Source organism: Tenrec ecaudatus, unplaced genomic scaffold (assembly GCF_050624435.1).
Source record: "Tenrec ecaudatus isolate mTenEca1 unplaced genomic scaffold, mTenEca1.hap1 Scaffold_534, whole genome shotgun sequence".
In the NCBI taxonomy this organism is placed as follows: domain Eukaryota; kingdom Metazoa; phylum Chordata; class Mammalia; order Afrosoricida; family Tenrecidae; genus Tenrec; species Tenrec ecaudatus.
In genome coordinates this window covers 247369-255211 of record NW_027459449.1, presented here as the reverse complement: position 1 = coordinate 255211, position 7843 = coordinate 247369, and the positions used below count along the sequence as shown (strand labels likewise).

General features: G+C 40.3%; 1 pseudogene; it reads left to right on the top strand.

The window, feature by feature from the left end:
- Positions 1-1945: 1945 nt before the first annotated feature.
- On the top strand, positions 1946-2873 carry LOC142436655 (kelch-like protein 7 pseudogene; annotated as a pseudogene).
- Positions 2874-7843: the final 4970 nt, after the last annotated feature.

Below are 7843 nucleotides of genomic sequence, written 5' to 3'. Positions count from 1 at the left end.
GACTTCTTTGTTGTGTCTTCCTCTGGTAACACAATAATTCTAATATTGTTCCGCTTCATAGCATCAGACATAACTCTTAAGTTTTCTTCAGCTTCTCTGATGATCTTATTAGATTTTTGTCTGTGTTTGTTAAAGTCTTCTTGGCTGTCCTCCAAGTCATTGATGCGGATCTCTGATTCCTCCATCGCTTCTCAAAGTCCAAGAGGCTGCTACTGGTTTCTGTTGTCTCCTCCCTAAACTCCTGTATTTCCCTTTGGTTTATGACTTTTACCTCTTCCATCATTTTATCCATTTTCTGTATTGTTTCCCTCATATCCTATATGACTCCAAGTAGCATTCTGAAAATTTCTTTCTGTGGCAGCGCCATGTCTGCTTCTTCTATGCATGTCATTATGTTTAGGACATCTTCTGCCATTTTCCTTTGTTTCTCACATTTTTATGTTGAGGTCTTTGGGGCTGATGGCTGTTTGCATTGTGTTGTTTTAGAGGAGCCAGATACCATTTTCCAGGGAGTCGGAGGGCACTGGCTCTCTTTGGGAGACTTGTAGGAGTGTTTCTTCGAACTGCCTATAGCTTATTTCACTATGGAATTAACCTACCACTTTATCCTCCTGTCATTTCCCTATCATGAGAGAGTCCCAGAAGGCTGGTGGGTTGCCTTCTTTGGTGAGCAGAGGTTCTTGCAACAGCTTGGAATGTTAATGAGTGTTGGATGAGCTGCCTTATGCCCCCAGGTACACAGGCCACAGGCAGGAATTCCCCAGTGATAAGTTGGGCAGTTTCCCATGGAAGGAAAGAGGACCTTTCCCTAGCCTCGGGCAAGCTACACAGGTTGGAGCTCACCTAGCTGGGTGTGGTACAGTCTTAAATGCCCTAGGCCAAAGGGAGTGTTCTGGAGGTCAGCAGTGGAGTGTGAGAGAACAAGAAAGAGACAAAGAGGAGGGAAAAAAATTAAAAGTAAGACTGTTTCGACTGTGCAGGGAATATAAGGAAGAGAGGGAAACAAAAGCAACTATGCAGCTGAGTCCCACTCCCCACCCATGGAGCTGCAAGGCTTTAGTCCCTCTGCAGCCCTCAAAGACCATGGGGGACAGAGACAGAGATATAAACAAAAGCAACAATGTAGCTGAACCCTGATCCCTGCCAGTGGAGCTGCCAGGGTATGGGTTTAGTCCCTGCCCAGACGCAGAAGTGGCAAGCTGTGGCTGTGCTGTGAAAAAGCCCCTGAACAGCCTTCTAGGGCTGTGGAGGAACAGAGAGCAGAGATGTAAGCAGAAGCAACAGTGTAGCTGAACCCTGATCCCTACAGGTGGAGCTGCACGGGTCCTGTCCAAGCCCTGAGGCAGGTGAAAGCATACTGTGGCTGTGTTGAGACCAATCCCCACTACAGGCTCCAGATGGTCCCTGCTCCAGCAGATAGAGTGGCGGGGCCAAGGTCACGCCCCAGCAGGCTTCCACTGAGCTGTGCCAAAAGCCCTCAAAACCCCATGGGTCTGTGGCTACTTACCTTTGTGATGTTCCTCCTATGTTCCAGCAGTGGTGAATTTCCCTCTAAGCAACTCTCCTTGACTGGGTTCTACGGAGTCCCTCTGGTATGTGTCCAAGTCATCTTTTTTTTATGGATAGAAGAATTTTTATTTTTCTCTCTTTGTTAGCCTTTTTTTCTTCCCTACCAAAAAATGTCTTGTTTTCGGAATCCTAGGCTCATCCACCACCTTGCTACAGCTCTGTCCCTGACGCAGCCTAGCTTGCCCTGGAGCTGCTGCCGGAACCACACAGCCCAGCCTGGTGTTTCCGCAGAGGGTGAGCCGCCGCCGCCGCCTCCATAGTCAGCCTGCCCTCAGCATTCGGCCCACACAGAAGGGACCCCTGCCGGAACGCAGTCTGCAGTCCACAATCTGCACCAAGCCCGGAGAACCTCAGACAAGAGTCGAGCTCAGGGAGGATGTCAGGCTCCAGGGTGTCACAGAGCAGCAAGAGAAAGACCAAGAAGAAACCTGACACTTGGGAAGAAGCGAAATTTCTGGTGGGCTCCATGGCAGTCATGAATGGCATGCGAAAGCAGAGAACTTTTTGCGATGTGATTCTCGTGGTCCAGGAAAGAGAGATCCCTGCTCATCGTGTGGTCTTGGCTGCAGCCAGCCCAGTTTTTAATGTCATGTTCACAACTGGCATGCTCGAATCAAAATCCTCTGAAGTAGAACTCAAAGACGCAGACCCTGACGTTATTGAACACCTGGTGGAATTTTCTTACACTGCAAGGGTTTCTGTGAATACCAACAATGTGCAGTCTCTGTTGGATGCCGCAAACCAGTACCAGATGGAACCTGTGAAGAACATGTGTGTTGATTTTTTGAAAGAGCAAGTGGATGCTTCAAACTGTCTCGGTCTAAGCATTCTAGCAGAGCGTCTAGACTGTCCTGAGTTGAAAGCCACTGCAGATGCCTTTATTGACCATAATTTCCCTGACGTTTCCAAAACTGAGGAGTTTCTCCACCTTGATGCTGAGCTAGTAACAAGTCTGCTCAACCAGGACTCCCTGACCGTGAGCGCAGAGGAGGAGGTTTATGATGCTACCGTCAGGTGGCTGAGATATGATGCGCCGAATCGCCAGCCTTTTATGGTGGATGTCCTTGCTAACATCAGATTTCCTCTTATCTCAAAAAAATTTCTTATGTAAAACCATCCCATTTGAATCCCTCATTCAAGACAATCCTGAGTGCCTTAAGATGGTGATGAATGGAATGCGGTATCATCTACTGTCTCCTGAGGATCAGAAAGAACTGGCAGATGGAGCAAGGCCTCGAAGACCACAGTCTTGTAGATATTTTAAGCCAAAGTTGGAAAAAGGTGCATATGGCACACGATCCTGAAGTGAGAATGTAACTTCAGAATTTCATTTGATGCATGTTTTGCTCTTTAAAATTACCTGTGTTGATAACTATTTTGTATATCCAACCACATGTTTTTAGTCTTCAAGTAGAACAGTTTAAGTAACTGAAGAATTGACCCCAAATTTTCAAAAAAAGTCTCATTCAATAAAGTATGTTATTCTCAAAAGCCAGCATTATTAGAATTCCATCACAATATGTTCAGTATTTATATTAAATGTGCCCACCCTCCCTTATTTTTGTTATAAAACTTTGCCTTGGAAATATTTTGCCACTTACTAGGACCTATTTATATTTTTTCATATTAATTATTTCTAATATAATAATTGCAGAGGCAGCTTTTGTTAGAAATTATTTACCTTGCCTCATGCAAAGTGAACAGTAGTTTATACTCTGATATAAGTAGGCTACTTATTAAATAGGATTGCTTGGTAATTATTTTTAAATTCTTATACTTGGCATTGTTCAGAAATCTGGAATGATATTAGCTGTCATTCATTGAGACCCTCCCATAGCTGCCCTATACCTGCCAGGAATGGTGGCTTTTCCTTATTATTAAATTGATTTCCGTCAGAGAACATTTTCAGTGGTAGCATATAATTTTCCAGAATTAAGTCAATATATTTTTGGAGCTAATAAACTTATACACTATTATCTCTATATATTCCTTGGATTTAAATGATGACAGGAGGAATTACTGTATTAATTACTGGCTGAAAAATGATAGAAAAGGAAATCTTAATCTTTTTTCAAATATTGTCAAGAAATGACTTCTTGGCACTCTATTTTAAAGGTGAATCATACCATTCTGAGGATGCCAGGGAAGAGAGAAGAACTTTCAATCTATGAAAAGAGGATAATTGGATTTCAAATAGTTCACTGAGAAATTTAATTAAAAATAACCAGATTTCTTTTTTTTTTCACAACTTTTGGAAGATTGCTTTATGATCCTGAGGGAAAGAGAAGGGTGAGTATGTTGGGCAGAAATATATTAACCATTGTGCATTTCAAGGAAGGTTCACCATTGCCATTTCGGTGTTCTAATTGGAAAATTCTCCTTTAGAGATGACAGACTATTTCTTGTGCTCCTCATTTTAAGTGGGGGCTCCTCTTTTGGCTTGATATCTCTGCATAATTTAGGCGATGGGTTCCGTGGCCTTTTGTGTCCACTGTAGTTTGACAAAATGGCAGGCCATTCTTAGGCCTGGTACACTCTTGATAGATTCTTATATAGAAAACCTAGATTTTTATTTTATTTTCCCTCTTACCATACCTATCGATGTTTGGGATATATTTCTCCTATTGATAATGGTGAGTTGGGTATTTCTCAAACTACTGACGTTCAGATGTGAGACAACTTCCAATTCTGCTTAAGACCGATGCCTCTATCCTTTTCTGGGAATTTTATTACATACCCTGAAGTCATTCAAGGCTCTTGTCTACATTTTCTATTGATTATGTATTTTATAATGAATGTTGGATTGTGAGTGTGAACATGGCAAAGGTAGGTAATTTCTTTTTTGTCTTCAAACTAGGACCAACAACTCTTTTTTAAATAGATTGTGAACACATGTTCTCTTAATAAGCACTTTCATAAATAATAGTATAATAGAGAAAAACATTTTCATCTGTTGAAATCTACTATGTGGTTCATTTTGCATAAGCATGAATAGGAATGTAAGACAGGTGTAACAGTACTAAATAAAAAGAGGAATGAAAATAATGAAGTCATCTTTATGAACGTCACAGAAAGCATGTTCTCCCTTTATTCCGGCTCGTAGCTCAGAAACTGTTGATAGAGGTTACTGTTCTCAGCCCAGATTAGGTGGAGGATAGGATTGAGATGGAAAAACCCTTGCTTACAGTTAAATATTATACATGTCAATTAATAGTTGTTGTAAACTGTGTTTCTCTACATATTTGTAAGTGATGATGTAGCAATCCCTGGTGCCACAAAGTTCACGATCGTGGATGCTATTTGAAAGGTGAGCAGGTACCACCCACCAGCTGGCCCCTTGCACAATTAAACTCACAATCTGTGTCCAAAAAGATTACAGTTTAGAGATCCCTATGGGGGCAGTTCCAGTCTCTACAAAGGGTGACCTGTAGTCAAAATGGACGATACATATACAAAACAACATATCAGTGATGCAGTCTGGACTCTCCCTAACAGATATTAAACACATGTTTCCTCCTGGTGCTCCTAATCTGAGTTCTAGTCTAGTCAACTGTTTTGGATAATGGCAAGTTTGCTCTTTATGATACTACTTAGTGGAATCATAAATAATTTTCATTTTGCCTTTTAAACTTGGAAGATTTTCCTGAACCTTATGGCTTCATATACTACTTTCATTATATTTTGAAATTAATTAATTGTCATTTCTGTTTTCTGTATTCATTGCTACACTTCACTTACTCTCTATTAGAATGTGATCATCTCTTAAGTGTCCTCACTATTTGAAGAAAACAAAACATTTTGAAGGCTCTTATAGTTCTTGTACCCACTCATCAATTGTATCAAGATAATTTGTACGTATGTCATCATCACTATTTCCTAGACATTTCTTTTCTTCTTTTTAAAAAAATCAATTTATTGGGGGCTCGTACAACTCTTATCACAATCCATGCATCCATCATGGTCGTCTCCTCACTCTTAGTTTGCAGATTTCAATGTGCTCTGCAGATAATTTTGTCCCACGGTCTCCTCTCCTAGGAAGAAGGACTCTGTTTCAAACAGCACTCCATTTCCAGACCCGTGTGTCCTGCGCACTTCTACTGGACAAGCTACAGCGATTTAACAAAGAATATTAATAGGTTCAGAGATTGAAAAAATACTCAGTTCAGTTTTCAACATAAAATAAAATTTGAAAACCTTCAATACGAATAATGAGTTAAATTTGAGATATGGCAACACAGAAAATCAGTCTACAAATGAGATGGATGTACTCAGATAAATGACAATTTATCTTAGTGTTTCCTCGAGGTACGAACATTTTTCACCCTGTTCTCAGAACTACGTTTTATGGGGATTCATGATAACCTGGAAGAGTTAGACCATAGAAGTGTTTGCTATATGTCATTTGCTTTGTTTTGTTGTTTTTTTTTCTCCTCAGGGGAGCAGATTCTTCCCATTCTAAATTGTAATGCAGGATTGTTATGCTGGGAATCTACATGGTGATGAAGTGGGAGAACAGGGAGTTTCTGTGTGTTCTTCTGATTGAGTCTGAACCTTTTATATCAGCTGGGCAGTAAGGCTCTGACCTTCATGCCTGTGGTGTAGTTTATAGTTTGGCCTGTCCATGCGCCTTTCCTTCATTGCAAAATCTCCTGTATGTTTGAACTTTTAATATCTGTTCACGATACCTTCGCACGTAGGTCTCATGGGTAGGATAAGGGGTGTCTGGTTGATAGGGGAAATATTTTACCTCCAGCTATGAAAAGTCAATGGATTTGACCTTTCTCTGGTGAGAAATCTTTTGAGTTGATAAAAGTCTCTCCCTCCAGTGTCTGAAACACAGGGCTTATTTTGAATGTTCACTTGAAAATCTGGAGGGGTTTTATACTCAAAGCTCACAAAGTTCGGGGCTCCACTAATGACTGGCCCCAGAACTTTCTCACTGTCTCAGTAAACAGTACTCTCTCTAGCAATTTATAAAATTTTAATTTATGTTTTTGTTTTATCAAAAACATGTGTTTAGTAGCTTCTGATTCAGGTAAGCAGAACACAGTTGTTCCCATCTGAATAGACCTCCTCTAGATTTCGGATGGCATTTGATATGCCAATTCACTTCAGTTCTCTGATGGTGCATGCACGGACTCCTAGCATCTGTGCACCCACGGTTCATGTTGCAAAATAAGAAGCAGGTGCCTGACTCAGAGAGGAGGAGACAGTCCAAGAGAGACAGAGCAGGGGTCCAGAGTAGAAATGGAGTGGCAGGTATCCAGAGAAGGCCTAGAGTTTGTACGTGGGCAGAAAGTTGTGGTCATCTCCACGTGACTACACATTATAGAGGGATGAATGGACTGATAGTATAGGATGTTTCATCACCCAGAACTGGGAAACTGATCTACATTTGATCAACCCTATTCTCAGTCCCTAGGTTCTTCAAGCTGAAACCTGAGAAACCAGTTCCCTGGCCTTGAAATGAAGTGTATCCAATGGTTACTAAGTTTCCTCGAGCCCTGAGCACTTGAATTGTTTTAGGACTATTCAGCAAGGAAGGATTCCCACACCCTCCGCCCCAGAAAATAGGTACTGTATACTACAAAAATATCTGAGTTTGGAGAGATATGTCCTAATCTTATGGGCTCTCACTAATCTTTTTCACAACACTGATATCATTTTTACATTAAAATTTACAACTTATGTTAATCTTGTTAATCTGTCTTTAATACATCTTGCAAAATTATTAAATTTATTTGGGGAGTTCTATCAGACTTATCATGATAAAATAATATTTCATCATATTTTAAAGAATGTATTGCTTGGTTTTGTATGTTTTCTGAATACTTTACATATTTTATATTATTTAATTGATTGCTTTTCAATTTTTCTTATAAAATATTTTGTAGGCTGATTTTTATGTGAGGAGAGGAAATAAGAAAATTTTATGCCTATTAAAATAACATTTTGGTATACATTATTTTAAATGAGTAAAAAAATAGAAGTTCATGGAAGATATAGCTGACTATTTATGAAAACACACTCATTACATGTATAGTAATATTGAGGATGATACAGTAAAATGAGTAAGACTTACCCCACACCCACCACAGTGAATCAGTGAAAAATCGCTATACCTCATCACAGACACAGAGGAATGGCCCCCTTGAATGATCTGTATTATTCCATGAGAAGCTGATTGTGTCAGATCTCATCTATGAAGTGAGAGAAATTATAGGGGTCGTGTATAAATGGATACATCTGTACCCGTCATGACCAGCTGTCAACC